We start from the raw sequence: 23,866 nt of genomic DNA on the forward strand, positions 1-23,866 counted from the left end.
GATAAGTAGCCTATGGTTGTCAACTTATTTCGTACGGCCACACCAGCCTGGCAAAGCCCCATCTCGTCTCATCTCGGAAGCTAAGCAGGGTCGGGCCTGGTTAGTACTTGGATGGGAGACCGCCTAGGAATACCAGGTGCTGTATGCTCTTTTGCTCATTCACTTAGAAACTGAAATCTTGCAACATGCACAAGTAGTCCTTCATGAATGGGGCTGGAAGCTGTTTTCATTTTGACACGAGAGAGCGAGAGAGAGAGAGACCACCTTGCATTGTCAAATGCCAAATCTGTATATGGATAAGTAGCCTATGGTTGTCAACTTATTTCGTACGGCCAAATCAGCCTGGCAACGCCCGATCTCGTCTGATCTCGGAAGCTAAGCAGGGTCGGGCCTGGTTAGTACTTGGATGGGAGACCGCCTGGGAATACCAGGTGCTGTATGCTCTTTTGCTCATTCACTTAGAAACTGAAATCTTGCAATATGCACAAGTAGTCCTTCATGAAAGGGGCTGGAAGCTGTTTTCATTTTGACACGAGAGAGAGAGAGAGACCACCTTGCATTGTCAAATGCCAAATCTGTATATGGATAAGTAGCCTATGGTTGTCAACTTATTTCGTACGGCCAAACCAGCCTGGCAACGGCCGATCTCGTCTGATCTCGGAAGCTAAGCAGGGTCGGGCCTGGTTAGTACTTGGATGGGAGACCGCCTGGGAATACCAGGTGCTGTATGCTCTTTTGCTCATTCACTTATAAACTGAAATCTTGCAATATGCACAAGTAGTCCTTCATGAAAGGGGCTGGAAACTGTTTTCATTTTGACACAAGAGAGAGAGAGAGAGAGAGACCACCTTGCATTGTCAAATGCCAAATCTGTATATGGATAAGTAGCCTATGGTTGTCAACTTATTTCGTACGGCCACACCAGCCTGGGAACGCCCGATCTCGTCTGATCTCGGAAGCTAAGCAGGGTCGGGCCTGGTTAGTACTTGGATGGGAGACCGCCTGGGAATACCAGGTGCTGTATGCTCTTTTGCTCATTCACTTAGAAACTGAAATCTTGCAATATGCACAAGTAGTCCTTCATGAAAGGGGCTGGAAGCTGTTTTCATTTTGACACGAGAGAGAGAGAGAGAGACCACCTTGCATTGTCAAATACCAAATCTGTATATGGATAAGTAGCCTGTGGTTGTCAACTTATTTCGTACGGCCAAACCAGCCTGGCAACGCCTGATCTCGTCTGATCTCGGAAGCTAAGCAGGGTCGGGCCTGGTTAGTACTTGGATGGGAGACCGCCTGGGAATACCAGGTGCTGTATGCTCTTTTGCTCATTCACTTAGAAACTGAAATCTTGCAATATGCACAAGTAGTCCTTCATGAAAGGGGCTGGAAGCTGTTTTCATTTTGACACGAGAGAGAGAGAGAGACCACCTTGCATTGTCAAATGCCAAATCTGTATATGGATAAGTAGCCTATGGTTGTCAACTTATTTCGTACGGCCAAACCAGCCTGGCAACGCCCGATCTCGTCTGATCTCGGAAGCTAAGCAGGGTCGGGCCTGGTTAGTACTTGGATGGGAGACCGCCTGGGAATACCAGGTGCTGTATGCTCTTTTGCTCATTCACTTATAAACTGAAATCTTGCAATATGCACAAGTAGTCCTTCATGAAAGGGGCTGGAAACTGTTTTCATTTTGACACGAGAGAGAGAGAGAGAGAGACCACCTTGCATTGTCAAATGCCAAATCTGTATATGGATAAGTAGCCTATGGTTGTCAACTTATTTCGTACGGCCACACCAGCCTGGGAACGCCCGATCTCGTCTGATCTCGGAAGCTAAGCAGGGTCGGGCCTGGTTAGTACTTGGATGGGAGACCGCCTGGGAATACCAGGTGCTGTATGCTCTTTTGCTCATTCACTTAGAAACTGAAATCTTGCAATATGCACAAGTAGTCCTTCATGAAAGGGGCTGGAAGCTGTTTTCATTTTGACACGAGAGAGAGAGAGAGAGACCACCTTGCATTGTCAAATGCCAAATCTGTATATGGATAAGTAGCCTATGGTTGTCAACTTATTTCGTACGGCCAAACCAGCCTGGCAACGCCCGATCTCGTCTGATCTCGGAAGCTAAGCAGGGTCGGGCCTGGTTAGTACTTGGATGGGAGACCGCCTGGGAATACCAGGTGCTGTATGCTCTTTTGCTCATTCACTTAGAAACTGAAATCTTGCAATATGCACAAGTAGTCCTTCATGAAAGGGGCTGGAAACTGTTTTCATTTTGACACGAGAGAGAGAGAGAGAGAGACCACCTTGCATTGTCAAATGCCAAATCTGTATATGGATAAGTAGCCTATGGTTGTCAACTTATTTCGTACGGCCACACCAGCCTGGGAACGCCCGATCTCGTCTGATCTCGGAAGCTAAGCAGGGTCGGGCCTGGTTAGTACTTGGATGGGAGACCGCCTGGGAATACCAGGTGCTGTATGCTCTTTTGCTCATTCACTTAGAAACTGAAATCTTGCAATATGCACAAGTAGTCCTTCATGAAAGGGGCTGGAAGCTGTTTTCATTTTGACACGAGAGAGAGAGAGAGAGACCACCTTGCATTGTCAAATGCCAAATCTGTATATGGATAAGTAGCCTATGGTTGTCAACTTATTTCGTACGGCCACACCAGCCTGGGAACGCCCGATCTCGTCTGATCTCGGAAGCTAAGCAGGGTCGGGCCTGGTTAGTACTTGGATGGGAGACCGCCTGGGAATACCAGGTGCTGTATGCTCTTTTGCTCATTCACTTAGAAACTGAAATCTTGCAATATGCACAAGTAGTCCTTCATGAAAGGGGCTGGAAGCTGTTTTCATTTTGACACGAGAGAGAGAGAGAGAGACCACCTTGCATTGTCAAATGCCAAATCTGTATATGGATAAGTAGCCTATGGTTGTCAACTTATTTCGTACGGCCAAATCAGCCTGGCAACGCCCGATCTCGTCTGATCTCGGAAGCTAAGCAGGGTCGGGCCTGGTTAGTACTTGGATGGGAGACCGCCTGGGAATACCAGGTGCTGTATGCTCTTTTGCTCATTCACTTAGAAACTGAAATCTTGCAATATGCACAAGTAGTCCTTCATGAAAGGGGCTGGAAGCTGTTTTCATTTTGACACGAGAGAGAGAGAGAGACCACCTTGCATTGTCAAATGCCAAATCTGTATATGGATAAGTAGCCTATGGTTGTCAACTTATTTCGTACGGCCAAACCAGCCTGGCAACGGCCGATCTCGTCTGATCTCGGAAGCTAAGCAGGGTCGGGCCTGGTTAGTACTTGGATGGGAGACCGCCTGGGAATACCAGGTGCTGTATGCTCTTTTGCTCATTCACTTATAAACTGAAATCTTGCAATATGCACAAGTAGTCCTTCATGAAAGGGGCTGGAAACTGTTTTCATTTTGACACAAGAGAGAGAGAGAGAGAGAGACCACCTTGCATTGTCAAATGCCAAATCTGTATATGGATAAGTAGCCTATGGTTGTCAACTTATTTCGTACGGCCACACCAGCCTGGGAACGCCCGATCTCGTCTGATCTCGGAAGCTAAGCAGGGTCGGGCCTGGTTAGTACTTGGATGGGAGACCGCCTGGGAATACCAGGTGCTGTATGCTCTTTTGCTCATTCACTTATAAACTGAAATCTTGCAATATGCACAAGTAGTCCTTCATGAAAGGGGCTGGAAACTGTTTTCATTTTGACACGAGAGAGAGAGAGAGAGAGACCACCTTGCATTGTCAAATGCCAAATCTGTATATGGATAAGTAGCCTATGGTTGTCAACTTATTTCGTACGGCCACACCAGCCTGGGAACGCCCGATCTCGTCTGATCTCGGAAGCTAAGCAGGGTCGGGCCTGGTTAGTACTTGGATGGGAGACCGCCTGGGAATACCAGGTGCTGTATGCTCTTTTGCTCATTCACTTATAAACTGAAATCTTGCAATATGCACAAGTAGTCCTTCATGAAAGGGGCTGGAAGCTGTTTTCATTTTGACACGAGAGAGAGAGAGAGAGACCACCTTGCATTGTCAAATGCCAAATCTGTATATGGATAAGTAGCCTATGGTTGTCAACTTATTTCGTACGGCCAAACCAGCCTGGCAACGCCCGATCTCGTCTGATCTCGGAAGCTAAGCAGGGTCGGGCCTGGTTAGTACTTGGATGGGAGACCGCCTGGGAATACCAGGTGCTGTATGCTCTTTTGCTCATTCACTTATAAACTGAAATCTTGCAATATGCACAAGTAGTCCTTCATGAAAGGGGCTGGAAGCTGTTTTCATTTTGACACGAGAGAGAGAGAGAGACCACCTTGCATTGTCAAATGCCAAATCTGTATATGGATAAGTAGCCTATGGTTGTCAACTTATTTCGTACGGCCACACCAGCCTGGCAACGCCCGATCTCGTCTCATCTCGGAAGCTAAGCAGGGTCGGGCCTGGTTAGTACTTGGATGGGAGACCGCCTGGGAATACCAGGTGCTGTATGCTCTTTTGCTCATTCATTTAGAAACTGAAATTTTGCAATATGCACAAGTAGTCCTTCATGAAAGGGGCTGGAATCTGTTTTCATTTTGACACGAGAGAGAGAGAGAGACCACCTTGCATTGTCAATTGCCAAATCTGTATATGGATAAGTAGCCTATGGTTGTCAACTTATTTCGTACGGCCACACCAGCCTGGCAAAGCCCCATCTCGTCTCATCTCAGAAGCTAAGCAGGGTCGGGCCTGGTTAGTACTTGGATGGGAGACCGCCTAGGAATACCAGGTGCTGTATGCTCTTTTGCTCATTCACTTAGAAACTGAAATCTTGCAACATGCACAAGTAGTCCTTCATGAATGGGGCTGGAAGCTGTTTTCATTTTGACACGAGAGAGCGAGAGAGAGAGAGACCACCTTGCATTGTCAAATGCCAAATCTGTATATGGATAAGTAGCCTATGGTTGTCAACTTATTTCGTACGGCCAAATCAGCCTGGCAACGCCCGATCTCGTCTGATCTCGGAAGCTAAGCAGGGTCGGGCCTGGTTAGTACTTGGATGGGAGACCGCCTGGGAATACCAGGTGCTGTATGCTCTTTTGCTCATTCACTTAGAAACTGAAATCTTGCAATATGCACAAGTAGTCCTTCATGAAAGGGGCTGGAAGCTGTTTTCATTTTGACACGAGAGAGAGAGAGAGACCACCTTGCATTGTCAAATGCCAAATCTGTATATGGATAAGTAGCCTATGGTTGTCAACTTATTTCGTACGGCCAAACCAGCCTGGCAACGGCCGATCTCGTCTGATCTCGGAAGCTAAGCAGGGTCGGGCCTGGTTAGTACTTGGATGGGAGACCGCCTGGGAATACCAGGTGCTGTATGCTCTTTTGCTCATTCACTTATAAACTGAAATCTTGCAATATGCACAAGTAGTCCTTCATGAAAGGGGCTGGAAACTGTTTTCATTTTGACACAAGAGAGAGAGAGAGAGAGAGACCACCTTGCATTGTCAAATGCCAAATCTGTATATGGATAAGTAGCCTATGGTTGTCAACTTATTTCGTACGGCCACACCAGCCTGGGAACGCCCGATCTCGTCTGATCTCGGAAGCTAAGCAGGGTCGGGCCTGGTTAGTACTTGGATGGGAGACCGCCTGGGAATACCAGGTGCTGTATGCTCTTTTGCTCATTCACTTAGAAACTGAAATCTTGCAATATGCACAAGTAGTCCTTCATGAAAGGGGCTGGAAGCTGTTTTCATTTTGACACGAGAGAGAGAGAGAGACCACCTTGCATTGTCAAATGCCAAATCTGTATATGGATAAGTAGCCTATGGTTGTCAACTTATTTCGTACGGCCAAACCAGCCTGGCAACGCCCGATCTCGTCTGATCTCGGAAGCTAAGCAGGGTCGGGCCTGGTTAGTACTTGGATGGGAGACCGCCTGGGAATACCAGGTGCTGTATGCTCTTTTGCTCATTCACTTATAAACTGAAATCTTGCAATATGCACAAGTAGTCCTTCATGAAAGGGGCTGGAAACTGTTTTCATTTTGACACGAGAGAGAGAGAGAGAGAGACCACCTTGCATTGTCAAATGCCAAATCTGTATATGGATAAGTAGCCTATGGTTGTCAACTTATTTCGTACGGCCACACCAGCCTGGGAACGCCCGATCTCGTCTGATCTCGGAAGCTAAGCAGGGTCGGGCCTGGTTAGTACTTGGATGGGAGACCGCCTGGGAATACCAGGTGCTGTATGCTCTTTTGCTCATTCACTTAGAAACTGAAATCTTGCAATATGCACAAGTAGTCCTTCATGAAAGGGGCTGGAAGCTGTTTTCATTTTGACACGAGAGAGAGAGAGAGAGACCACCTTGCATTGTCAAATGCCAAATCTGTATATGGATAAGTAGCCTATGGTTGTCAACTTATTTCGTACGGCCAAACCAGCCTGGCAACGCCCGATCTCGTCTGATCTCGGAAGCTAAGCAGGGTCGGGCCTGGTTAGTACTTGGATGGGAGACCGCCTGGGAATACCAGGTGCTGTATGCTCTTTTGCTCATTCACTTAGAAACTGAAATCTTGCAATATGCACAAGTAGTCCTTCATGAAAGGGGCTGGAAGCTGTTTTCATTTTGACACGAGAGAGAGAGAGAGAGACCACCTTGCATTGTCAAATACCAAATCTGTATATGGATAAGTAGCCTATGGTTGTCAACTTATTTCGTACGGCCAAACCAGCCTGGCAACGCCTGATCTCGTCTGATCTCGGAAGCTAAGCAGGGTCGGGCCTGGTTAGTACTTGGATGGGAGACCGCCTGGGAATACCAGGTGCTGTATGCTCTTTTGCTCATTCACTTATAAACTGAAATCTTGCAATATGCACAAGTAGTCCTTCATGAAAGGGGCTGGAAACTGTTTTCATTTTGACACGAGAGAGAGAGAGAGAGAGACCACCTTGCATTGTCAAATGCCAAATCTGTATATGGATAAGTAGCCTATGGTTGTCAACTTATTTCGTACGGCCACACCAGCCTGGGAACGCCCGATCTCGTCTGATCTCGGAAGCTAAGCAGGGTCGGGCCTGGTTAGTACTTGGATGGGAGACCGCCTGGGAATACCAGGTGCTGTATGCTCTTTTGCTCATTCACTTAGAAACTGAAATCTTGCAATATGCACAAGTAGTCCTTCATGAAAGGGGCTGGAAGCTGTTTTCATTTTGACACGAGAGAGAGAGAGAGAGACCACCTTGCATTGTCAAATGCCAAATCTGTATATGGATAAGTAGCCTATGGTTGTCAACTTATTTCGTACGGCCACACCAGCCTGGGAACGCCCGATCTCGTCTGATCTCGGAAGCTAAGCAGGGTCGGGCCTGGTTAGTACTTGGATGGGAGACCGCCTGGGAATACCAGGTGCTGTATGCTCTTTTGCTCATTCACTTAGAAACTGAAATCTTGCAATATGCACAAGTAGTCCTTCATGAAAGGGGCTGGAAGCTGTTTTCATTTTGACACGAGAGAGAGAGAGAGAGACCACCTTGCATTGTCAAATGCCAAATCTGTATATGGATAAGTAGCCTATGGTTGTCAACTTATTTCGTACGGCCAAATCAGCCTGGCAACGCCCGATCTCGTCTGATCTCGGAAGCTAAGCAGGGTCGGGCCTGGTTAGTACTTGGATGGGAGACCGCCTGGGAATACCAGGTGCTGTATGCTCTTTTGCTCATTCACTTAGAAACTGAAATCTTGCAATATGCACAAGTAGTCCTTCATGAAAGGGGCTGGAAGCTGTTTTCATTTTGACACGAGAGAGAGAGAGAGACCACCTTGCATTGTCAAATGCCAAATCTGTATATGGATAAGTAGCCTATGGTTGTCAACTTATTTCGTACGGCCAAACCAGCCTGGCAACGGCCGATCTCGTCTGATCTCGGAAGCTAAGCAGGGTCGGGCCTGGTTAGTACTTGGATGGGAGACCGCCTGGGAATACCAGGTGCTGTATGCTCTTTTGCTCATTCACTTAGAAACTGAAATCTTGCAATATGCACAAGTAGTCCTTCATGAAAGGGGCTGGAAGCTGTTTTCATTTTGACACGAGAGAGAGAGAGAGACCACCTTGCATTGTCAAATGCCAAATCTGTATATGGATAAGTAGCCTATGGTTGTCAACTTATTTCGTACGGCCAAACCAGCCTGGCAACGCCCGATCTCGTCTGATCTCGGAAGCTAAGCAGGGTCGGGCCTGGTTAGTACTTGGATGGGAGACCGCCTGGGAATACCAGGTGCTGTATGCTCTTTTGCTCATTCACTTATAAACTGAAATCTTGCAATATGCACAAGTAGTCCTTCATGAAAGGGGCTGGAAACTGTTTTCATTTTGACACGAGAGAGAGAGAGAGAGAGAGAGACCACCTTGCATTGTCAAATGCCAAATCTGTATATGGATAAGTAGCCTATGGTTGTCAACTTATTTCGTACGGCCACACCAGCCTGGGAACGCCCGATCTCGTCTGATCTCGGAAGCTAAGCAGGGTCGGGCCTGGTTAGTACTTGGATGGGAGACCGCCTGGGAATACCAGGTGCTGTATGCTCTTTTGCTCATTCACTTAGAAACTGAAATCTTGCAATATGCACAAGTAGTCCTTCATGAAAGGGGCTGGAAGCTGTTTTCATTTTGACACGAGAGAGAGAGAGAGAGACCACCTTGCATTGTCAAATGCCAAATCTGTATATGGATAAGTAGCCTATGGTTGTCAACTTATTTCGTACGGCCAAACCAGCCTGGCAACGCCCGATCTCGTCTGATCTCGGAAGCTAAGCAGGGTCGGGCCTGGTTAGTACTTGGATGGGAGACCGCCTGGGAATACCAGGTGCTGTATGCTCTTTTGCTCATTCACTTATAAACTGAAATCTTGCAATATGCACAAGTAGTCCTTCATGAAAGGGGCTGGAAGCTGTTTTCATTTTGACACGAGAGAGAGAGAGAGACCACCTTGCATTGTCAAATGCCAAATCTGTATATGGATAAGTAGCCTATGGTTGTCAACTTATTTCGTACGGCCACACCAGCCTGGCAACGCCCGATCTCGTCTCATCTCGGAAGCTAAGCAGGGTCGGGCCTGGTTAGTACTTGGATGGGAGACCGCCTGGGAATACCAGGTGCTGTATGCTCTTTTGCTCATTCATTTAGAAACTGAAATTTTGCAATATGCACAAGTAGTCCTTCATGAAAGGGGCTGGAATCTGTTTTCATTTTGACACGAGAGAGAGAGAGAGACCACCTTGCATTGTCAATTGCCAAATCTGTATATGGATAAGTAGCCTATGGTTGTCAACTTATTTCGTACGGCCACACCAGCCTGGCAAAGCCCCATCTCGTCTCATCTCGGAAGCTAAGCAGGGTCGGGCCTGGTTAGTACTTGGATGGGAGACCGCCTAGGAATACCAGGTGCTGTATGCTCTTTTGCTCATTCACTTAGAAACTGAAATCTTGCAACATGCACAAGTAGTCCTTCATGAATGGGGCTGGAAGCTGTTTTCATTTTGACACGAGAGAGCGAGAGAGAGAGAGACCACCTTGCATTGTCAAATGCCAAATCTGTATATGGATAAGTAGCCTATGGTTGTCAACTTATTTCGTACGGCCAAATCAGCCTGGCAACGCCCGATCTCGTCTGATCTCGGAAGCTAAGCAGGGTCGGGCCTGGTTAGTACTTGGATGGGAGACCGCCTGGGAATACCAGGTGCTGTATGCTCTTTTGCTCATTCACTTAGAAACTGAAATCTTGCAATATGCACAAGTAGTCCTTCATGAAAGGGGCTGGAAGCTGTTTTCATTTTGACACGAGAGAGAGAGAGAGACCACCTTGCATTGTCAAATGCCAAATCTGTATATGGATAAGTAGCCTATGGTTGTCAACTTATTTCGTACGGCCAAACCAGCCTGGCAACGCCCGATCTCGTCTGATCTCGGAAGCTAAGCAGGGTCGGGCCTGGTTAGTACTTGGATGGGAGACCGCCTGGGAATACCAGGTGCTGTATGCTCTTTTGCTCATTCACTTATAAACTGAAATCTTGCAATATGCACAAGTAGTCCTTCATGAAAGGGGCTGGAAACTGTTTTCATTTTGACACAAGAGAGAGAGAGAGAGAGAGACCACCTTGCATTGTCAAATGCCAAATCTGTATATGGATAAGTAGCCTATGGTTGTCAACTTATTTCGTACGGCCACACCAGCCTGGGAACGCCCGATCTCGTCTGATCTCGGAAGCTAAGCAGGGTCGGGCCTGGTTAGTACTTGGATGGGAGACCGCCTGGGAATACCAGGTGCTGTATGCTCTTTTGCTCATTCACTTAGAAACTGAAATCTTGCAATATGCACAAGTAGTCCTTCATGAAAGGGGCTGGAAGCTGTTTTCATTTTGACACGAGAGAGAGAGAGAGAGACCACCTTGCATTGTCAAATACCAAATCTGTATATGGATAAGTAGCCTATGGTTGTCAACTTATTTCGTACGGCCAAACCAGCCTGGCAACGCCTGATCTCGTCTGATCTCGGAAGCTAAGCAGGGTCGGGCCTGGTTAGTACTTGGATGGGAGACCGCCTGGGAATACCAGGTGCTGTATGCTCTTTTGCTCATTCACTTAGAAACTGAAATCTTGCAATATGCACAAGTAGTCCTTCATGAAAGGGGCTGGAAGCTGTTTTCATTTTGACACGAGAGAGAGAGAGAGACCACCTTGCATTGTCAAATGCCAAATCTGTATATGGATAAGTAGCCTATGGTTGTCAACTTATTTCGTACGGCCAAACCAGCCTGGCAACGCCCGATCTCGTCTGATCTCGGAAGCTAAGCAGGGTCGGGCCTGGTTAGTACTTGGATGGGAGACCGCCTGGGAATACCAGGTGCTGTATGCTCTTTTGCTCATTCACTTATAAACTGAAATCTTGCAATATGCACAAGTAGTCCTTCATGAAAGGGGCTGGAAACTGTTTTCATTTTGACACGAGAGAGAGAGTGAGAGAGACCACCTTGCATTGTCAAATGCCAAATCTGTATATGGATAAGTAGCCTATGGTTGTCAACTTATTTCGTACGGCCACACCAGCCTGGGAACGCCCGATCTCGTCTGATCTCGGAAGCTAAGCAGGGTCGGGCCTGGTTAGTACTTGGATGGGAGACCGCCTGGGAATACCAGGTGCTGTATGCTCTTTTGCTCATTCACTTAGAAACTGAAATCTTGCAATATGCACAAGTAGTCCTTCATGAAAGGGGCTGGAAGCTGTTTTCATTTTGACACGAGAGAGAGAGAGAGAGACCACCTTGCATTGTCAAATGCCAAATCTGTATATGGATAAGTAGCCTATGGTTGTCAACTTATTTCGTACGGCCAAACCAGCCTGGCAACGCCCGATCTCGTCTGATCTCGGAAGCTAAGCAGGGTCGGGCCTGGTTAGTACTTGGATGGGAGACCGCCTGGGAATACCAGGTGCTGTATGCTCTTTTGCTCATTCACTTAGAAACTGAAATCTTGCAATATGCACAAGTAGTCCTTCATGAAAGGGGCTGGAAGCTGTTTTCATTTTGACACGAGAGAGAGAGAGAGAGACCACCTTGCATTGTCAAATACCAAATCTGTATATGGATAAGTAGCCTATGGTTGTCAACTTATTTCGTACGGCCAAACCAGCCTGGCAACGCCCGATCTCGTCTGATCTCGGAAGCTAAGCAGGGTCGGGCCTGGTTAGTACTTGGATGGGAGACCGCCTGGGAATACCAGGTGCTGTATGCTCTTTTGCTCATTCACTTATAAACTGAAATCTTGCAATATGCACAAGTAGTCCTTCATGAAAGGGGCTGGAAACTGTTTTCATTTTGACACGAGAGAGAGAGAGAGAGAGACCACCTTGCATTGTCAAATGCCAAATCTGTATATGGATAAGTAGCCTATGGTTGTCAACTTATTTCGTACGGCCACACCAGCCTGGGAACGCCCGATCTCGTCTGATCTCGGAAGCTAAGCAGGGTCGGGCCTGGTTAGTACTTGGATGGGAGACCGCCTGGGAATACCAGGTGCTGTATGCTCTTTTGCTCATTCACTTAGAAACTGAAATCTTGCAATATGCACAAGTAGTCCTTCATGAAAGGGGCTGGAAGCTGTTTTCATTTTGACACGAGAGAGAGAGAGAGAGACCACCTTGCATTGTCAAATGCCAAATCTGTATATGGATAAGTAGCCTATGGTTGTCAACTTATTTCGTACGGCCACACCAGCCTGGGAACGCCCGATCTCGTCTGATCTCGGAAGCTAAGCAGGGTCGGGCCTGGTTAGTACTTGGATGGGAGACCGCCTGGGAATACCAGGTGCTGTATGCTCTTTTGCTCATTCACTTAGAAACTGAAATCTTGCAATATGCACAAGTAGTCCTTCATGAAAGGGGCTGGAAGCTGTTTTCATTTTGACACGAGAGAGAGAGAGAGAGACCACCTTGCATTGTCAAATACCAAATCTGTATATGGATAAGTAGCCTATGGTTGTCAACTTATTTCGTACGGCCAAACCAGCCTGGCAACGCCTGATCTCGTCTGATCTCGGAAGCTAAGCAGGGTCGGGCCTGGTTAGTACTTGGATGGGAGACCGCCTGGGAATACCAGGTGCTGTATGCTCTTTTGCTCATTCACTTAGAAACTGAAATCTTGCAATATGCACAAGTAGTCCTTCATGAAAGGGGCTGGAAGCTGTTTTCATTTTGACACGAGAGAGAGAGAGAGACCACCTTGCATTGTCAAATGCCAAATCTGTATATGGATAAGTAGCCTATGGTTGTCAACTTATTTCGTACGGCCAAACCAGCCTGGCAACGCCCGATCTCGTCTGATCTCGGAAGCTAAGCAGGGTCGGGCCTGGTTAGTACTTGGATGGGAGACCGCCTGGGAATACCAGGTGCTGTATGCTCTTTTGCTCATTCACTTATAAACTGAAATCTTGCAATATGCACAAGTAGTCCTTCATGAAAGGGGCTGGAAACTGTTTTCATTTTGACACGAGAGAGAGAGTGAGAGAGACCACCTTGCATTGTCAAATGCCAAATCTGTATATGGATAAGTAGCCTATGGTTGTCAACTTATTTCGTACGGCCACACCAGCCTGGGAACGCCCGATCTCGTCTGATCTCGGAAGCTAAGCAGGGTCGGGCCTGGTTAGTACTTGGATGGGAGACCGCCTGGGAATACCAGGTGCTGTATGCTCTTTTGCTCATTCACTTAGAAACTGAAATCTTGCAATATGCACAAGTAGTCCTTCATGAAAGGGGCTGGAAGCTGTTTTCATTTTGACACGAGAGAGAGAGAGAGAGACCACCTTGCATTGTCAAATGCCAAATCTGTATATGGATAAGTAGCCTATGGTTGTCAACTTATTTCGTACGGCCAAACCAGCCTGGCAACGCCCGATCTCGTCTGATCTCGGAAGCTAAGCAGGGTCGGGCCTGGTTAGTACTTGGATGGGAGACCGCCTGGGAATACCAGGTGCTGTATGCTCTTTTGCTCATTCACTTAGAAACTGAAATCTTGCAATATGCACAAGTAGTCCTTCATGAAAGGGGCTGGAAGCTGTTTTCATTTTGACACGAGAGAGAGAGAGAGAGACCACCTTGCATTGTCAAATACCAAATCTGTATATGGATAAGTAGCCTATGGTTGTCAACTTATTTCGTACGGCCAAACCAGCCTGGCAACGCCCGATCTCGTCTGATCTCGGAAGCTAAGCAGGGTCGGGCCTGGTTAGTACTTGGATGGGAGACCGCCTGGGAATACCAGGTGCTGTATGCTCTTTTGCTCATTCACTTATAAACTGAAATCTTGCAATATGCACAAGTAGTCCTTCATGAAAGGGGCTGGAAACTGTTTTCATTTTGACACGAGAGAGAGAGAGAGAGAGACCACCTTGCATTGTCAAATGCCAAATCTGTATATGGATAAGTAGCCTATGGTTGTCAACTTATTTCGTACGGCCACACCAGCCTGGGAACGCCCGATCTCGTCTGATCTCGGAAGCTAAGCAGGGTCGGGCCTGGTTAGTACTTGGATGGGAGACCGCCTGGGAATACCAGGTGCTGTATGCTCTTTTGCTCATTCACTTAGAAACTGAAATCTTGCAATATGCACAAGTAGTCCTTCATGAAAGGGGCTGGAAGCTGTTTTCATTTTGACACGAGAGAGAGAGAGAGAGACCACCTTGCATTGTCAAATGCCAAATCTGTATATGGATAAGTAGCCTATGGTTGTCAACTTATTTCGTACGGCCACACCAGCCTGGGAACGCCCGATCTCGTCTGATCTCGGAAGCTAAGCAGGGTCGGGCCTGGTTAGTACTTGGATGGGAGACCGCCTGGGAATACCAGGTGCTGTATGCTCTTTTGCTCATTCACTTAGAAACTGAAATCTTGCAATATGCACAAGTAGTCCTTCATGAAAGGGGCTGGAAGCTGTTTTCATTTTGACACGAGAGAGAGAGAGAGAGACCACCTTGCATTGTCAAATACCAAATCTGTATATGGATAAGTAGCCTATGGTTGTCAACTTATTTCGTACGGCCAAACCAGCCTGGCAACGCCTGATCTCGTCTGATCTCGGAAGCTAAGCAGGGTCGGGCCTGGTTAGTACTTGGATGGGAGACCGCCTGGGAATACCAGGTGCTGTATGCTCTTTTGCTCATTCACTTAGAAACTGAAATCTTGCAATATGCACAAGTAGTCCTTCATGAAAGGGGCTGGAAGCTGTTTTCATTTTGACACGAGAGAGAGAGAGAGAGAGACCACCTTGCATTGTCAAATGCCAAATCTGTATATGGATAAGTAGCCTATGGTTGTCAACTTATTTCGTACGGCCACACCAGCCTGGGAACGCCCGATCTCGTCTGATCTCGGAAGCTAAGCAGGGTCGGGCCTGGTTAGTACTTGGATGGGAGACCGCCTGGGAATACCAGGTGCTGTATGCTCTTTTGCTCATTCACTTAGAAACTGAAATCTTGCAATATGCACAAGTAGTCCTTCATGAAAGGGGCTGGAAGCTGTTTTCATTTTGACACGAGAGAGAGAGACCACCTTGCATTGTCAAATGCCAAATCTGTATATGGATAAGTAGCCTATGGTTGTCAACTTATTTCGTACGGCCAAACCAGCCTGGCAACGCCCGATCTCGTCTGATCTCGGAAGCTAAGCAGGGTCGGGCCTGGTTAGTACTTGGATGGGAGACCGCCTGGGAATACCAGGTGCTGTATGCTCTTTTGCTCATTCACTTATAAACTGAAATCTTGCAATATGCACAAGTAGTCCTTCATGAAAGGGGCTGGAAACTGTTTTCATTTTGACACGAGAGAGAGAGAGAGAGACACCACCTTGCATTGTCAAATGCCAAATCTGTATATGGATAAGTAGCCTATGGTTGTCAACTTATTTCGTACGGCCACACCAGCCTGGGAACGCCCGATCTCGTCTGATCTCGGAAGCTAAGCAGGGTCGGGCCTGGTTAGTACTTGGATGGGAGACCGCCTGGGAATACCAGGTGCTGTATGCTCTTTTGCTCATTCACTTAGAAACTGAAATCTTGCAATATGCACAAGTAGTCCTTCATGAAAGGGGCTGGAAGCTGTTTTCATTTTGACACGAGAGAGAGAGAGAGAGACCACCTTGCATTGTCAAATGCCAAATCTGTATATGGATAAGTAGCCTATGGTTGTCAACTTATTTCGTACGGCCACACCAGCCTGGGAACGCCCGATCTCGTCTGATCTCGGAAGCTAAGCAGGGTCGGGCCTGGTTAGTACTTGGATGGGAGACCGCCTGGGAATACCAGGTGCTGTATGCTCTTTTGCTCATTCACTTAGAAACTGAAATCTTGCAATATGCACAAGTAGTCCTTCATGAAAGGGGCTGGAAGCTGTTTTCATTTTGACACGAGAGAGAGAGAGAGAGACCACCTTGCATTGTCAAATACCAAATCTGTATATGGATAAGTAGCCTATGGTTGTCAACTTATTTCGTACGGCCAAACCAGCCTGGCAACGCCTGATCTCGTCTGATCTCGGAAGCTAAGCAGGGTCGGGCCTGGTTAGTACTTGGATGGGAGACCGCCTGGGAATACCAGGTGCTGTATGCTCTTTTGCTCATTCACTTAGAAACTGAAATCTTGCAATATGCACAAGTAGTCCTTCATGAAAGGGGCTGGAAGCTGTTTTCATTTTGACACGAGAGAGAGAGAGAGAGAGACCACCTTGCATTGTCAAATGCCAAATCTGTATATGGATAAGTAGCCTATGGTTGTCAACTTATTTCGTACGGCCACACCAGCCTGGGAACGCCCGATCTCGTCTGATCTCGGAAGCTAAGCAGGGTCGGGCCTGGTTAGTACTTGGATGGGAGACCGCCTGGGAATACCAGGTGCTGTATGCTCTTTTGCTCATTCACTTAGAAACTGAAATCTTGCAATATGCACAAGTAGTCCTTCATGAAAGGGGCTGGAAGCTGTTTTCATTTTGACACGAGAGAGAGAGAGAGAGACCACCTTGCATTGTCAAATGCCAAATCTGTATATGGATAAGTAGCCTATGGTTGTCAACTTATTTCGTACGGCCAAACCAGCCTGGCAACGCCCGATCTCGTCTGATCTCGGAAGCTAAGCAGGGTCGGGCCTGGTTAGTACTTGGATGGGAGACCGCCTGGGAATACCAGGTGCTGTATGCTCTTTTGCTCATTCACTTATAAACTGAAATCTTGCAATATGCACAAGTAGTCCTTCATGAAAGGGGCTGGAAGCTGTTTTCATTTTGACACGAGAGAGAGAGAGAGACCACCTTGCATTGTCAAATGCCAAATCTGTATATGGATAAGTAGCCTATGGTTGTCAACTTATTTCGTACGGCCACACCAGCCTGGCAACGCCCGATCTCGTCTCATCTCGGAAGCTAAGCAGGGTCGGGCCTGGTTAGTACTTGGATGGGAGACCGCCTGGGAATACCAGGTGCTGTATGCTCTTTTGCTCATTCATTTAGAAACTGAAATTTTGCAATATGCACAAGTAGTCCTTCATGAAAGGGGCTGGAATCTGTTTTCATTTTGACACGAGAGAGAGAGAGAGACCACCTTGCATTGTCAATTGCCAAATCTGTATATGGATAAGTAGCCTATGGTTGTCAACTTATTTCGTACGGCCACACCAGCCTGGCAAAGCCCCATCTCGTCTCATCTCGGAAGCTAAGCAGGGTCGGGCCTGGTTAGTACTTGGATGGGAGACTGCCTAGGAATACCAGGTGCTGTATGCTCTTTTGCTCATTCACTTATAAACTGAAATCTTGCAATATGCACAAGTAGTCCTTCATGAAAGGGGCTGGAAACTGTTTTCATTTTGACACAAGAGAGAGAGAGAGAGAGAGACCACCTTGCATTGTCAAATGCCAAATCTGTATATGGATAAGTAGCCTATGGTTGTCAACTTATTTCGTACGGCCACACCAGCCTGGGAACGCCCGATCTCGTCTGATCTCGGAAGCTAAGCAGGGTCGGGCCTGGTTAGTACTTGGATGGGAGACCGCCTGGGAATACCAGGTGCTGTATGCTCTTTTGCTCATTCACTTAGAAACTGAAATCTTGCAATATGCACAAGTAGTCCTTCATGAAAGGGGCTGGAAGCTGTTTTCATTTTGACACGAGAGAGAGAGAGAGAGACCACCTTGCATTGTCAAATACCAAATCTGTATATGGATAAGTAGCCTATGGTTGTCAACTTATTTCGTACGGCCAAACCAGCCTGGCAACGCCTGATCTCGTCTGATCTCGGAAGCTAAGCAGGGTCGGGCCTGGTTAGTACTTGGATGGGAGACCGCCTGGGAATACCAGGTGCTGTATGCTCTTTTGCTCATTCACTTAGAAACTGAAATCTTGCAATATGCACAAGTAGTCCTTCATGAAAGGGGCTGGAAGCTGTTTTCATTTTGACACGAGAGAGAGAGAGAGACCACCTTGCATTGTCAAATGCCAAATCTGTATATGGATAAGTAGCCTATGGTTGTCAACTTATTTCGTACGGCCAAACCAGCCTGGCAACGCCCGATCTCGTCTGATCTCGGAAGCTAAGCAGGGTCGGGCCTGGTTAGTACTTGGATGGGAGACCGCCTGGGAATACCAGGTGCTGTATGCTCTTTTGCTCATTCACTTATAAACTGAAATCTTGCAATATGCACAAGTAGTCCTTCATGAAAGGGGCTGGAAACTGTTTTCATTTTGACACGAGAGAGAGAGAGAGAGAGAGACCACCTTGCATTGTCAAATGCCAAATCTGTATATGGATAAGTAGCCTATGGTTGTCAACTTATTTCGTACGGCCACACCAGCCTGGGAACGCCCGATCTCGTCTGATCTCGGAAGCTAAGCAGGGTCGGGCCTGGTTAGTACTTGGATGGGAGACCGCCTGGGAATACCAGGTGCTGTATGCTCTTTTGCTCATTCACTTAGAAACTGAAATCTTGCAATATGCACAAGTAGTCCTTCATGAAAGGGGCTGGAAGCTGTTTTCATTTTGACTCGAGAGAGAGAGAGAGAGACCACCTTGCATTGTCAAATGCCAAATCTGTATATGGATAAGTAGCCTATGGTTGTCAACTTATTTCGTACGGCCAAACCAGCCTGGCAACGCCTGATCTCGTCTGATCTCGGAAGCTAAGCAGGGTCGGGCCTGGTTAGTACTTGGATGGGAGACCGCCTGGGAATACCAGGTGCTGTATGCTCTTTTGCTCATTCACTTAGAAACTGAAATCTTGCAATATGCACAAGTAGTCCTTCATGAAAGGGGCTGGAAGCTGTTTTCATTTTGACACGAGAGAGAGAGAGAGAGAGACCACCTTGCATTGTCAAATGCCAAATCTGTATATGGATAAGTAGCCTATGGTTGTCAACTTATTTCGTACGGCCACACCAGCCTGGGAACGCCCGATCTCGTCTGATCTCGGAAGCTAAGCAGGGTCGGGCCTGGTTAGTACTTGGATGGGAGACCGCCTGGGAATACCAGGTGCTGTATGCTCTTTTGCTCATTCACTTAGAAACTGAAATCTTGCAATATGCACAAGTAGTCCTTCATGAAAGGGGCTGGAAGCTGTTTTCATTTTGACACGAGAGAGAGAGAGAGAGACCACCTTGCATTGTCAAATGCCAAATCTGTATATGGATAAGTAGCCTATGGTTGTCAACTTATTTCGTACGGCCAAACCAGCCTGGCAACGCCCGATCTCGTCTGATCTCGGAAGCTAAGCAGGGTCGGGCCTGGTTAGTACTTGGATGGGAGACCGCCTGGGAATACCAGGTGCTGTATGCTCTTTTGCTCATTCACTTATAAACTGAAATCTTGCAATATGCACAAGTAGTCCTTCATGAAAGGGGCTGGAAGCTGTTTTCATTTTGACACGAGAGAGAGAGAGAGACCACCTTGCATTGTCAAATGCCAAATCTGTATATGGATAAGTAGCCTATGGTTGTCAACTTATTTCGTACGGCCACACCAGCCTGGCAACGCCCGATCTCGTCTCATCTCGGAAGCTAAGCAGGGTCGGGCCTGGTTAGTACTTGGATGGGAGACCGCCTGGGAATACCAGGTGCTGTATGCTCTTTTGCTCATTCATTTAGAAACTGAAATTTTGCAATATGCACAAGTAGTCCTTCATGAAAGGGGCTGGAATCTGTTTTCATTTTGACACGAGAGAGAGAGAGAGACCACCTTGCATTGTCAATTGCCAAATCTGTATATGGATAAGTAGCCTATGGTTGTCAACTTATTTCGTACGGCCACACCAGCCTGGCAAAGCCCCATCTCGTCTCATCTCGGAAGCTAAGCAGGGTCGGGCCTGGTTAGTACTTGGATGGGAGACCGCCTAGGAATACCAGGTGCTGTATGCTCTTTTGCTCATTCACTTATAAACTGAAATCTTGCAATATGCACAAGTAGTCCTTCATGAAAGGGGCTGGAAACTGTTTTCATTTTGACACAAGAGAGAGAGAGAGAGAGAGACCACCTTGCATTGTCAAATGCCAAATCTGTATATGGATAAGTAGCCTATGGTTGTCAACTTATTTCGTACGGCCACACCAGCCTGGGAACGCCCGATCTCGTCTGATCTCGGAAGCTAAGCAGGGTCGGGCCTGGTTAGTACTTGGATGGGAGACCGCCTGGGAATACCAGGTGCTGTATGCTCTTTTGCTCATTCACTTAGAAACTGAAATCTTGCAATATGCACAAGTAGTCCTTCATGAAAGGGGCTGGAAGCTGTTTTCATTTTGACACGAGAGAGAGAGAGAGAGACCACCTTGCATTGTCAAATACCAAATCTGTATATGGATAAGTAGCCTATGGTTGTCAACTTATTTCGTACGGCCAAACCAGCCTGGCAACGCCTGATCTCGTCTGATCTCGGAAGCTAAGCAGGGTCGGGCCTGGTTAGTACTTGGATGGGAGACCGCCTGGGAATACCAGGTGCTGTATGCTCTTTTGCTCATTCACTTAGAAACTGAAATCTTGCAATATGCACAAGTAGTCCTTCATGAAAGGGGCTGGAAGCTGTTTTCATTTTGACACGAGAGAGAGAGAGAGACCACCTTGCATTGTCAAATGCCAAATCTGTATATGGATAAGTAGCCTATGGTTGTCAACTTATTTCGTACGGCCAAACCAGCCTGGCAACGCCCGATCTCGTCTGATCTCGGAAGCTAAGCAGGGTCGGGCCTGGTTAGTACTTGGATGGGAGACCGCCTGGGAATACCAGGTGCTGTATGCTCTTTTGCTCATTCACTTATAAACTGAAATCTTGCAATATGCACAAGTAGTCCTTCATGAAAGGGGCTGGAAACTGTTTTCATTTTGACACGAGAGAGAGAGAGAGAGAGACCACCTTGCATTGTCAAATGCCAAATCTGTATATGGATAAGTAGCCTATGGTTGTCAACTTATTTCGTACGGCCACACCAGCCTGGGAACGCCCGATCTCGTCTGATCTCGGAAGCTAAGCAGGGTCGGGCCTGGTTAGTACTTGGATGGGAGACCGCCTGGGAATACCAGGTGCTGTATGCTCTTTTGCTCATTCACTTAGAAACTGAAATCTTGCAATATGCACAAGTAGTCCTTCATGAAAGGGGCTGGAAGCTGTTTTCATTTTGACTCGAGAGAGAGAGAGAGAGACCACCTTGCATTGTCAAATGCCAAATCTGTATATGGATAAGTAGCCTATGGTTGTCAACTTATTTCGTACGGCCAAACCAGCCTGGCAACGCCCGATCTCGTCTGATCTCGGAAGCTAAGCAGGGTCGGGCCTGGTTAGTACTTGGATGGGAGACCGCCTGGGAATACCAGGTGCTGTATGCTCTTTTGCTCATTCACTTAGAAACTGAAATCTTGCAATATGCACAAGTAGTCCTTCATGAAAGGGGCTGGAAGCTGTTTTCATTTTGACACGAGAGAGAGAGAGAGACCACCTTGCATTGTCAAATGCCAAATCTGTATATGGATAAGTAGCCTATGGTTGTCAACTTATTTCGTACGGCCAAACCAGCCTGGCAACGGCCGATCTCGTCTGATCTCGGAGGCTAAGCAGGGTCGGGCCTGGTTAGTACTTGGATGGGAGACCGCCTGGGAATACCAGGTGCTGTATGCTCTTTTGCTCATTCACTTATAAACTGAAATCTTGCAATATGCACAAGTAGTCCTTCATGAAAGGGGCTGGAAGCTGTTTTCATTTTGACACGAGAGAGAGAGAGAGACCACCTTGCATTGTCAAATGCCAAATCTGTATATGGATAAGTAGCCTATGGTTGTCAACTTATTTCGTACGGCCACACCAGCCTGGCAACGCCCGATCTCGTCTCATCTCGGAAGCTAAGCAGGGTCGGGCCTGGTTAGTACTTGGATGGGAGACCGCCTGGGAATACCAGGTGCTGTATGCTCTTTTGCTCATTCACTTAGAAACTGAAATCTTGCAATATGCACAAGTAGTCCTTCATGAAAGGGGATGGAAGCTGTTTTCATTTTGACACGAGAGAGAGAGAGAGAGAGACCACCTTGCATTGTCAAATACCAAATCTGTATATGGATAAGTAGCCTATGGTTGTCAACTTATTTCGTACGGCCAAACCAGCCTGGCAACGCCTGATCTCGTCTGATCTCGGAAGCTAAGCAGGGTCGGGCCTGGTTAGTACTTGGATGGGAGACCGCCTGGGAATACCAGGTGCTGTATGCTCTTTTGCTCATTCACTTAGAAACTGAAATCTTGCAATATGCACAAGTAGTCCTTCATGAAAGGGGCTGGAAGCTGTTTTCATTTTGACACGAGAGAGAGAGAGAGAGAGAGAGAGAGACCACCTTGCATTGTCAAATGCCAAATCTGTATATGGATAAGTAGCCTATGGTTGTCAACTTATTTCGTACGGCCACACCAGCCTGGGAACGCCCGATCTCGTCTGATCTCGGAAGCTAAGCAGGGTCGGGCCTGGTTAGTACTTGGATGGGAGACCGCCTGGGAATACCAAGTGCAGTACGCTCTTTTGCTCATTCACTTAGAAACTGAAATGTTGCAATATGCACAAGTAGTCCTTCATGAAAGGGGCTGGAAGCTGCTTTCATTTTGACACGAGAGAGAGAGAGAGACCACCTTGCATTGTCAATTGCCAAATCTGTATATGGATAAGTAGCCTATGGTTGTCAACTTATTTCGTACGGCCACACAAATCAAATCAAATCAAATTTATTTGTATAGCCCTTTTTACACGCAAGCATGTCACAGAGGGCTTCACATACGCCCATAGAACTGCCCCTCAACCAACCTAAACCCTCAAGGAAGACAAGGAAAAACTCCCAGAAAAACTCCCAACGGGAGAAAAAATGGAAGAAACCTTGGGAGGAGCAATTCAGAGAGGGATCCCCTCCTCCAGAGACGGTTGGCAAGAGAGAGGAGCAGAACACAAGCTAAACATAGTCATACAGTGTCAATGGGTTTTAAAACACCAAAAATCCATTGTTCGGCTTTATAGACGTTGGATGGGACCTGGAAACTCGCTGTTGACCGTCATGGAGGCTGGTTTCCGGTTGACGACCTGGTCCAGCGTTGGTAGACCGACGACCAGGCAGGTCCTGACAGCTCAGACCCCCCACACCACAAGGGATGTGTGGGGGGGACAGAGAGGAGAACAGGGATTAGAGAATGCCAGGAGCAGCTAACAGTTTCAGTCGTAATAGAATGAGATCCCCACCGGTCAAGTGTGGACTAGTGCAGCAATTTAACAAAGCTAAGAGGGTATGTGATGCAGCCCCACACACCAAGACAGCGACAGCCCCCCTTGGTTGGAACATGAAATCTGTTCCAGGGGAAACAACTCTAAAATAGGTTATATTTATACGAATAAGGATGAAAACAACCAGCCCCCCGTTGTCTCCAACTAGTAAACTATAACAATTAAAATATACAGCAACGGAACTATTACAGTAACAATATACAATAACAGGTTTACTTTATTTGTAACATTTAAATGGGCAGTGTGAACATAAGCTAAAATTACAATTTAAAAGTTACATGTGATACACACATAGGCAAACGCACACCCCAGGTTTACATAGAAAGTACACACATTTAACAATCATAGGATTGACTAAACAGGAACGTTTTTAATCTAGTTTTAAATGTCGAAACAGTATCAGCCTCCCTAATTGAGACAGGTAATTTGTTCCAGAGAAGAGGTGCTCTATATGAGAACGCCCTACCTCCAGCAGTTTTTTTCTTAATTTTGGGTATTACCAGATAGCCGGCATCTTGAGATCTT

The 23,866-nt window shown here is 47.0% G+C and overlaps 47 non-coding genes and 30 pseudogenes across 47 annotated transcripts; all 77 read left to right on the forward strand.

Annotated features, from left to right (window-relative positions):
- The first annotated feature begins 29 nt into the window (after positions 1-29).
- On the forward strand, positions 30-148 carry LOC146292997 (5S ribosomal RNA; annotated as a pseudogene).
- Positions 149-324: 176 nt separating this feature from the next.
- On the forward strand, positions 325-443 carry LOC146292998 (5S ribosomal RNA; annotated as a pseudogene).
- A 170-nt stretch (positions 444-613) lies between these two features.
- On the forward strand, positions 614-732 carry LOC146292999 (5S ribosomal RNA; annotated as a pseudogene).
- A 176-nt stretch (positions 733-908) lies between these two features.
- On the forward strand, positions 909-1,027 carry LOC146293000 (5S ribosomal RNA). Its single transcript, XR_014754302.1, has one exon. It is a non-coding gene; the product is annotated as a 5S ribosomal RNA (ribosomal RNA).
- Positions 1,028-1,199: 172 nt separating this feature from the next.
- On the forward strand, positions 1,200-1,318 carry LOC146293001 (5S ribosomal RNA; annotated as a pseudogene).
- A 170-nt stretch (positions 1,319-1,488) lies between these two features.
- LOC146293002 (5S ribosomal RNA) lies at positions 1,489-1,607 on the forward strand. Its single transcript, XR_014754181.1, has one exon. It is a non-coding gene; the product is annotated as a 5S ribosomal RNA (ribosomal RNA).
- A 174-nt stretch (positions 1,608-1,781) lies between these two features.
- Positions 1,782-1,900, forward strand: LOC146293003 (5S ribosomal RNA). The gene has a single exon (XR_014754303.1). It is a non-coding gene; the product is annotated as a 5S ribosomal RNA (ribosomal RNA).
- Positions 1,901-2,072: 172 nt separating this feature from the next.
- On the forward strand, positions 2,073-2,191 carry LOC146293004 (5S ribosomal RNA). The gene has a single exon (XR_014754182.1). It is a non-coding gene; the product is annotated as a 5S ribosomal RNA (ribosomal RNA).
- A 174-nt stretch (positions 2,192-2,365) lies between these two features.
- On the forward strand, positions 2,366-2,484 carry LOC146293005 (5S ribosomal RNA). Its single transcript, XR_014754304.1, has one exon. It is a non-coding gene; the product is annotated as a 5S ribosomal RNA (ribosomal RNA).
- Positions 2,485-2,656: 172 nt separating this feature from the next.
- Positions 2,657-2,775, forward strand: LOC146293006 (5S ribosomal RNA). Its single transcript, XR_014754305.1, has one exon. It is a non-coding gene; the product is annotated as a 5S ribosomal RNA (ribosomal RNA).
- Positions 2,776-2,947: 172 nt separating this feature from the next.
- LOC146293007 (5S ribosomal RNA) lies at positions 2,948-3,066 on the forward strand (annotated as a pseudogene).
- Positions 3,067-3,236: 170 nt separating this feature from the next.
- LOC146293008 (5S ribosomal RNA) lies at positions 3,237-3,355 on the forward strand (annotated as a pseudogene).
- A 176-nt stretch (positions 3,356-3,531) lies between these two features.
- LOC146293009 (5S ribosomal RNA) lies at positions 3,532-3,650 on the forward strand. Its single transcript, XR_014754306.1, has one exon. It is a non-coding gene; the product is annotated as a 5S ribosomal RNA (ribosomal RNA).
- Positions 3,651-3,824: 174 nt separating this feature from the next.
- On the forward strand, positions 3,825-3,943 carry LOC146293010 (5S ribosomal RNA). The gene has a single exon (XR_014754307.1). It is a non-coding gene; the product is annotated as a 5S ribosomal RNA (ribosomal RNA).
- A 172-nt stretch (positions 3,944-4,115) lies between these two features.
- On the forward strand, positions 4,116-4,234 carry LOC146293011 (5S ribosomal RNA). The gene has a single exon (XR_014754183.1). It is a non-coding gene; the product is annotated as a 5S ribosomal RNA (ribosomal RNA).
- Positions 4,235-4,404: 170 nt separating this feature from the next.
- LOC146293012 (5S ribosomal RNA) lies at positions 4,405-4,523 on the forward strand (annotated as a pseudogene).
- A 465-nt stretch (positions 4,524-4,988) lies between these two features.
- On the forward strand, positions 4,989-5,107 carry LOC146293013 (5S ribosomal RNA; annotated as a pseudogene).
- Positions 5,108-5,277: 170 nt separating this feature from the next.
- Positions 5,278-5,396, forward strand: LOC146293014 (5S ribosomal RNA; annotated as a pseudogene).
- Positions 5,397-5,572: 176 nt separating this feature from the next.
- LOC146293015 (5S ribosomal RNA) lies at positions 5,573-5,691 on the forward strand. Its single transcript, XR_014754308.1, has one exon. It is a non-coding gene; the product is annotated as a 5S ribosomal RNA (ribosomal RNA).
- A 170-nt stretch (positions 5,692-5,861) lies between these two features.
- Positions 5,862-5,980, forward strand: LOC146293016 (5S ribosomal RNA). Its single transcript, XR_014754184.1, has one exon. It is a non-coding gene; the product is annotated as a 5S ribosomal RNA (ribosomal RNA).
- Positions 5,981-6,154: 174 nt separating this feature from the next.
- On the forward strand, positions 6,155-6,273 carry LOC146293017 (5S ribosomal RNA). The gene has a single exon (XR_014754309.1). It is a non-coding gene; the product is annotated as a 5S ribosomal RNA (ribosomal RNA).
- A 172-nt stretch (positions 6,274-6,445) lies between these two features.
- On the forward strand, positions 6,446-6,564 carry LOC146293018 (5S ribosomal RNA). The gene has a single exon (XR_014754185.1). It is a non-coding gene; the product is annotated as a 5S ribosomal RNA (ribosomal RNA).
- A 172-nt stretch (positions 6,565-6,736) lies between these two features.
- On the forward strand, positions 6,737-6,855 carry LOC146293019 (5S ribosomal RNA; annotated as a pseudogene).
- A 174-nt stretch (positions 6,856-7,029) lies between these two features.
- Positions 7,030-7,148, forward strand: LOC146293020 (5S ribosomal RNA). The gene has a single exon (XR_014754310.1). It is a non-coding gene; the product is annotated as a 5S ribosomal RNA (ribosomal RNA).
- Positions 7,149-7,320: 172 nt separating this feature from the next.
- LOC146293021 (5S ribosomal RNA) lies at positions 7,321-7,439 on the forward strand. Its single transcript, XR_014754312.1, has one exon. It is a non-coding gene; the product is annotated as a 5S ribosomal RNA (ribosomal RNA).
- A 172-nt stretch (positions 7,440-7,611) lies between these two features.
- On the forward strand, positions 7,612-7,730 carry LOC146293022 (5S ribosomal RNA; annotated as a pseudogene).
- A 170-nt stretch (positions 7,731-7,900) lies between these two features.
- On the forward strand, positions 7,901-8,019 carry LOC146293023 (5S ribosomal RNA; annotated as a pseudogene).
- A 170-nt stretch (positions 8,020-8,189) lies between these two features.
- LOC146293024 (5S ribosomal RNA) lies at positions 8,190-8,308 on the forward strand. The gene has a single exon (XR_014754186.1). It is a non-coding gene; the product is annotated as a 5S ribosomal RNA (ribosomal RNA).
- A 178-nt stretch (positions 8,309-8,486) lies between these two features.
- Positions 8,487-8,605, forward strand: LOC146293025 (5S ribosomal RNA). The gene has a single exon (XR_014754313.1). It is a non-coding gene; the product is annotated as a 5S ribosomal RNA (ribosomal RNA).
- A 172-nt stretch (positions 8,606-8,777) lies between these two features.
- LOC146293026 (5S ribosomal RNA) lies at positions 8,778-8,896 on the forward strand. Its single transcript, XR_014754187.1, has one exon. It is a non-coding gene; the product is annotated as a 5S ribosomal RNA (ribosomal RNA).
- Positions 8,897-9,066: 170 nt separating this feature from the next.
- On the forward strand, positions 9,067-9,185 carry LOC146293027 (5S ribosomal RNA; annotated as a pseudogene).
- Positions 9,186-9,355: 170 nt separating this feature from the next.
- LOC146293028 (5S ribosomal RNA) lies at positions 9,356-9,474 on the forward strand (annotated as a pseudogene).
- A 176-nt stretch (positions 9,475-9,650) lies between these two features.
- On the forward strand, positions 9,651-9,769 carry LOC146293029 (5S ribosomal RNA; annotated as a pseudogene).
- A 170-nt stretch (positions 9,770-9,939) lies between these two features.
- On the forward strand, positions 9,940-10,058 carry LOC146293030 (5S ribosomal RNA). Its single transcript, XR_014754189.1, has one exon. It is a non-coding gene; the product is annotated as a 5S ribosomal RNA (ribosomal RNA).
- Positions 10,059-10,234: 176 nt separating this feature from the next.
- Positions 10,235-10,353, forward strand: LOC146293031 (5S ribosomal RNA). The gene has a single exon (XR_014754314.1). It is a non-coding gene; the product is annotated as a 5S ribosomal RNA (ribosomal RNA).
- A 172-nt stretch (positions 10,354-10,525) lies between these two features.
- LOC146293032 (5S ribosomal RNA) lies at positions 10,526-10,644 on the forward strand (annotated as a pseudogene).
- Positions 10,645-10,814: 170 nt separating this feature from the next.
- Positions 10,815-10,933, forward strand: LOC146293033 (5S ribosomal RNA). The gene has a single exon (XR_014754190.1). It is a non-coding gene; the product is annotated as a 5S ribosomal RNA (ribosomal RNA).
- A 174-nt stretch (positions 10,934-11,107) lies between these two features.
- Positions 11,108-11,226, forward strand: LOC146293034 (5S ribosomal RNA). Its single transcript, XR_014754315.1, has one exon. It is a non-coding gene; the product is annotated as a 5S ribosomal RNA (ribosomal RNA).
- Positions 11,227-11,398: 172 nt separating this feature from the next.
- On the forward strand, positions 11,399-11,517 carry LOC146293035 (5S ribosomal RNA). Its single transcript, XR_014754191.1, has one exon. It is a non-coding gene; the product is annotated as a 5S ribosomal RNA (ribosomal RNA).
- A 172-nt stretch (positions 11,518-11,689) lies between these two features.
- LOC146293036 (5S ribosomal RNA) lies at positions 11,690-11,808 on the forward strand. The gene has a single exon (XR_014754192.1). It is a non-coding gene; the product is annotated as a 5S ribosomal RNA (ribosomal RNA).
- Positions 11,809-11,982: 174 nt separating this feature from the next.
- On the forward strand, positions 11,983-12,101 carry LOC146293037 (5S ribosomal RNA). The gene has a single exon (XR_014754316.1). It is a non-coding gene; the product is annotated as a 5S ribosomal RNA (ribosomal RNA).
- A 172-nt stretch (positions 12,102-12,273) lies between these two features.
- On the forward strand, positions 12,274-12,392 carry LOC146293038 (5S ribosomal RNA). Its single transcript, XR_014754317.1, has one exon. It is a non-coding gene; the product is annotated as a 5S ribosomal RNA (ribosomal RNA).
- A 172-nt stretch (positions 12,393-12,564) lies between these two features.
- Positions 12,565-12,683, forward strand: LOC146293039 (5S ribosomal RNA; annotated as a pseudogene).
- A 170-nt stretch (positions 12,684-12,853) lies between these two features.
- Positions 12,854-12,972, forward strand: LOC146293040 (5S ribosomal RNA). The gene has a single exon (XR_014754193.1). It is a non-coding gene; the product is annotated as a 5S ribosomal RNA (ribosomal RNA).
- A 174-nt stretch (positions 12,973-13,146) lies between these two features.
- Positions 13,147-13,265, forward strand: LOC146293041 (5S ribosomal RNA). The gene has a single exon (XR_014754318.1). It is a non-coding gene; the product is annotated as a 5S ribosomal RNA (ribosomal RNA).
- Positions 13,266-13,437: 172 nt separating this feature from the next.
- Positions 13,438-13,556, forward strand: LOC146293042 (5S ribosomal RNA). The gene has a single exon (XR_014754194.1). It is a non-coding gene; the product is annotated as a 5S ribosomal RNA (ribosomal RNA).
- A 172-nt stretch (positions 13,557-13,728) lies between these two features.
- On the forward strand, positions 13,729-13,847 carry LOC146293043 (5S ribosomal RNA). Its single transcript, XR_014754195.1, has one exon. It is a non-coding gene; the product is annotated as a 5S ribosomal RNA (ribosomal RNA).
- A 174-nt stretch (positions 13,848-14,021) lies between these two features.
- Positions 14,022-14,140, forward strand: LOC146293044 (5S ribosomal RNA). Its single transcript, XR_014754319.1, has one exon. It is a non-coding gene; the product is annotated as a 5S ribosomal RNA (ribosomal RNA).
- Positions 14,141-14,312: 172 nt separating this feature from the next.
- LOC146293045 (5S ribosomal RNA) lies at positions 14,313-14,431 on the forward strand. Its single transcript, XR_014754320.1, has one exon. It is a non-coding gene; the product is annotated as a 5S ribosomal RNA (ribosomal RNA).
- A 172-nt stretch (positions 14,432-14,603) lies between these two features.
- LOC146293046 (5S ribosomal RNA) lies at positions 14,604-14,722 on the forward strand (annotated as a pseudogene).
- Positions 14,723-14,896: 174 nt separating this feature from the next.
- Positions 14,897-15,015, forward strand: LOC146293047 (5S ribosomal RNA). The gene has a single exon (XR_014754321.1). It is a non-coding gene; the product is annotated as a 5S ribosomal RNA (ribosomal RNA).
- A 166-nt stretch (positions 15,016-15,181) lies between these two features.
- On the forward strand, positions 15,182-15,300 carry LOC146293048 (5S ribosomal RNA). The gene has a single exon (XR_014754196.1). It is a non-coding gene; the product is annotated as a 5S ribosomal RNA (ribosomal RNA).
- Positions 15,301-15,474: 174 nt separating this feature from the next.
- LOC146293049 (5S ribosomal RNA) lies at positions 15,475-15,593 on the forward strand. The gene has a single exon (XR_014754323.1). It is a non-coding gene; the product is annotated as a 5S ribosomal RNA (ribosomal RNA).
- Positions 15,594-15,765: 172 nt separating this feature from the next.
- LOC146293050 (5S ribosomal RNA) lies at positions 15,766-15,884 on the forward strand. Its single transcript, XR_014754324.1, has one exon. It is a non-coding gene; the product is annotated as a 5S ribosomal RNA (ribosomal RNA).
- A 172-nt stretch (positions 15,885-16,056) lies between these two features.
- LOC146293051 (5S ribosomal RNA) lies at positions 16,057-16,175 on the forward strand (annotated as a pseudogene).
- A 174-nt stretch (positions 16,176-16,349) lies between these two features.
- Positions 16,350-16,468, forward strand: LOC146293052 (5S ribosomal RNA). The gene has a single exon (XR_014754325.1). It is a non-coding gene; the product is annotated as a 5S ribosomal RNA (ribosomal RNA).
- A 172-nt stretch (positions 16,469-16,640) lies between these two features.
- LOC146293053 (5S ribosomal RNA) lies at positions 16,641-16,759 on the forward strand. Its single transcript, XR_014754197.1, has one exon. It is a non-coding gene; the product is annotated as a 5S ribosomal RNA (ribosomal RNA).
- Positions 16,760-16,929: 170 nt separating this feature from the next.
- On the forward strand, positions 16,930-17,048 carry LOC146293054 (5S ribosomal RNA; annotated as a pseudogene).
- A 170-nt stretch (positions 17,049-17,218) lies between these two features.
- On the forward strand, positions 17,219-17,337 carry LOC146293055 (5S ribosomal RNA; annotated as a pseudogene).
- A 176-nt stretch (positions 17,338-17,513) lies between these two features.
- Positions 17,514-17,632, forward strand: LOC146293056 (5S ribosomal RNA). Its single transcript, XR_014754326.1, has one exon. It is a non-coding gene; the product is annotated as a 5S ribosomal RNA (ribosomal RNA).
- Positions 17,633-17,804: 172 nt separating this feature from the next.
- On the forward strand, positions 17,805-17,923 carry LOC146293057 (5S ribosomal RNA; annotated as a pseudogene).
- Positions 17,924-18,093: 170 nt separating this feature from the next.
- On the forward strand, positions 18,094-18,212 carry LOC146293058 (5S ribosomal RNA). The gene has a single exon (XR_014754198.1). It is a non-coding gene; the product is annotated as a 5S ribosomal RNA (ribosomal RNA).
- A 176-nt stretch (positions 18,213-18,388) lies between these two features.
- LOC146293059 (5S ribosomal RNA) lies at positions 18,389-18,507 on the forward strand. Its single transcript, XR_014754327.1, has one exon. It is a non-coding gene; the product is annotated as a 5S ribosomal RNA (ribosomal RNA).
- Positions 18,508-18,679: 172 nt separating this feature from the next.
- LOC146293060 (5S ribosomal RNA) lies at positions 18,680-18,798 on the forward strand (annotated as a pseudogene).
- Positions 18,799-18,972: 174 nt separating this feature from the next.
- On the forward strand, positions 18,973-19,091 carry LOC146293061 (5S ribosomal RNA). Its single transcript, XR_014754328.1, has one exon. It is a non-coding gene; the product is annotated as a 5S ribosomal RNA (ribosomal RNA).
- Positions 19,092-19,263: 172 nt separating this feature from the next.
- On the forward strand, positions 19,264-19,382 carry LOC146293062 (5S ribosomal RNA). Its single transcript, XR_014754200.1, has one exon. It is a non-coding gene; the product is annotated as a 5S ribosomal RNA (ribosomal RNA).
- Positions 19,383-19,552: 170 nt separating this feature from the next.
- LOC146293063 (5S ribosomal RNA) lies at positions 19,553-19,671 on the forward strand (annotated as a pseudogene).
- A 170-nt stretch (positions 19,672-19,841) lies between these two features.
- On the forward strand, positions 19,842-19,960 carry LOC146293064 (5S ribosomal RNA; annotated as a pseudogene).
- Positions 19,961-20,136: 176 nt separating this feature from the next.
- On the forward strand, positions 20,137-20,255 carry LOC146293065 (5S ribosomal RNA). Its single transcript, XR_014754329.1, has one exon. It is a non-coding gene; the product is annotated as a 5S ribosomal RNA (ribosomal RNA).
- Positions 20,256-20,427: 172 nt separating this feature from the next.
- On the forward strand, positions 20,428-20,546 carry LOC146293066 (5S ribosomal RNA; annotated as a pseudogene).
- Positions 20,547-20,716: 170 nt separating this feature from the next.
- Positions 20,717-20,835, forward strand: LOC146293067 (5S ribosomal RNA). Its single transcript, XR_014754201.1, has one exon. It is a non-coding gene; the product is annotated as a 5S ribosomal RNA (ribosomal RNA).
- Positions 20,836-21,009: 174 nt separating this feature from the next.
- Positions 21,010-21,128, forward strand: LOC146293068 (5S ribosomal RNA). Its single transcript, XR_014754330.1, has one exon. It is a non-coding gene; the product is annotated as a 5S ribosomal RNA (ribosomal RNA).
- A 172-nt stretch (positions 21,129-21,300) lies between these two features.
- On the forward strand, positions 21,301-21,419 carry LOC146293069 (5S ribosomal RNA). Its single transcript, XR_014754202.1, has one exon. It is a non-coding gene; the product is annotated as a 5S ribosomal RNA (ribosomal RNA).
- Positions 21,420-21,589: 170 nt separating this feature from the next.
- Positions 21,590-21,708, forward strand: LOC146293070 (5S ribosomal RNA; annotated as a pseudogene).
- Positions 21,709-21,878: 170 nt separating this feature from the next.
- On the forward strand, positions 21,879-21,997 carry LOC146293071 (5S ribosomal RNA; annotated as a pseudogene).
- A 174-nt stretch (positions 21,998-22,171) lies between these two features.
- On the forward strand, positions 22,172-22,290 carry LOC146293072 (5S ribosomal RNA; annotated as a pseudogene).
- Positions 22,291-22,472: 182 nt separating this feature from the next.
- Positions 22,473-22,591, forward strand: LOC146293073 (5S ribosomal RNA; annotated as a pseudogene).
- Positions 22,592-23,866: the final 1,275 nt, after the last annotated feature.

This window comes from Hypomesus nipponensis, chromosome 4 (genome assembly GCF_054491055.1).
Source record: "Hypomesus nipponensis isolate SF chromosome 4, ASM5449105v1, whole genome shotgun sequence".
NCBI classification, from domain to species: domain Eukaryota; kingdom Metazoa; phylum Chordata; class Actinopteri; order Osmeriformes; family Osmeridae; genus Hypomesus; species Hypomesus nipponensis.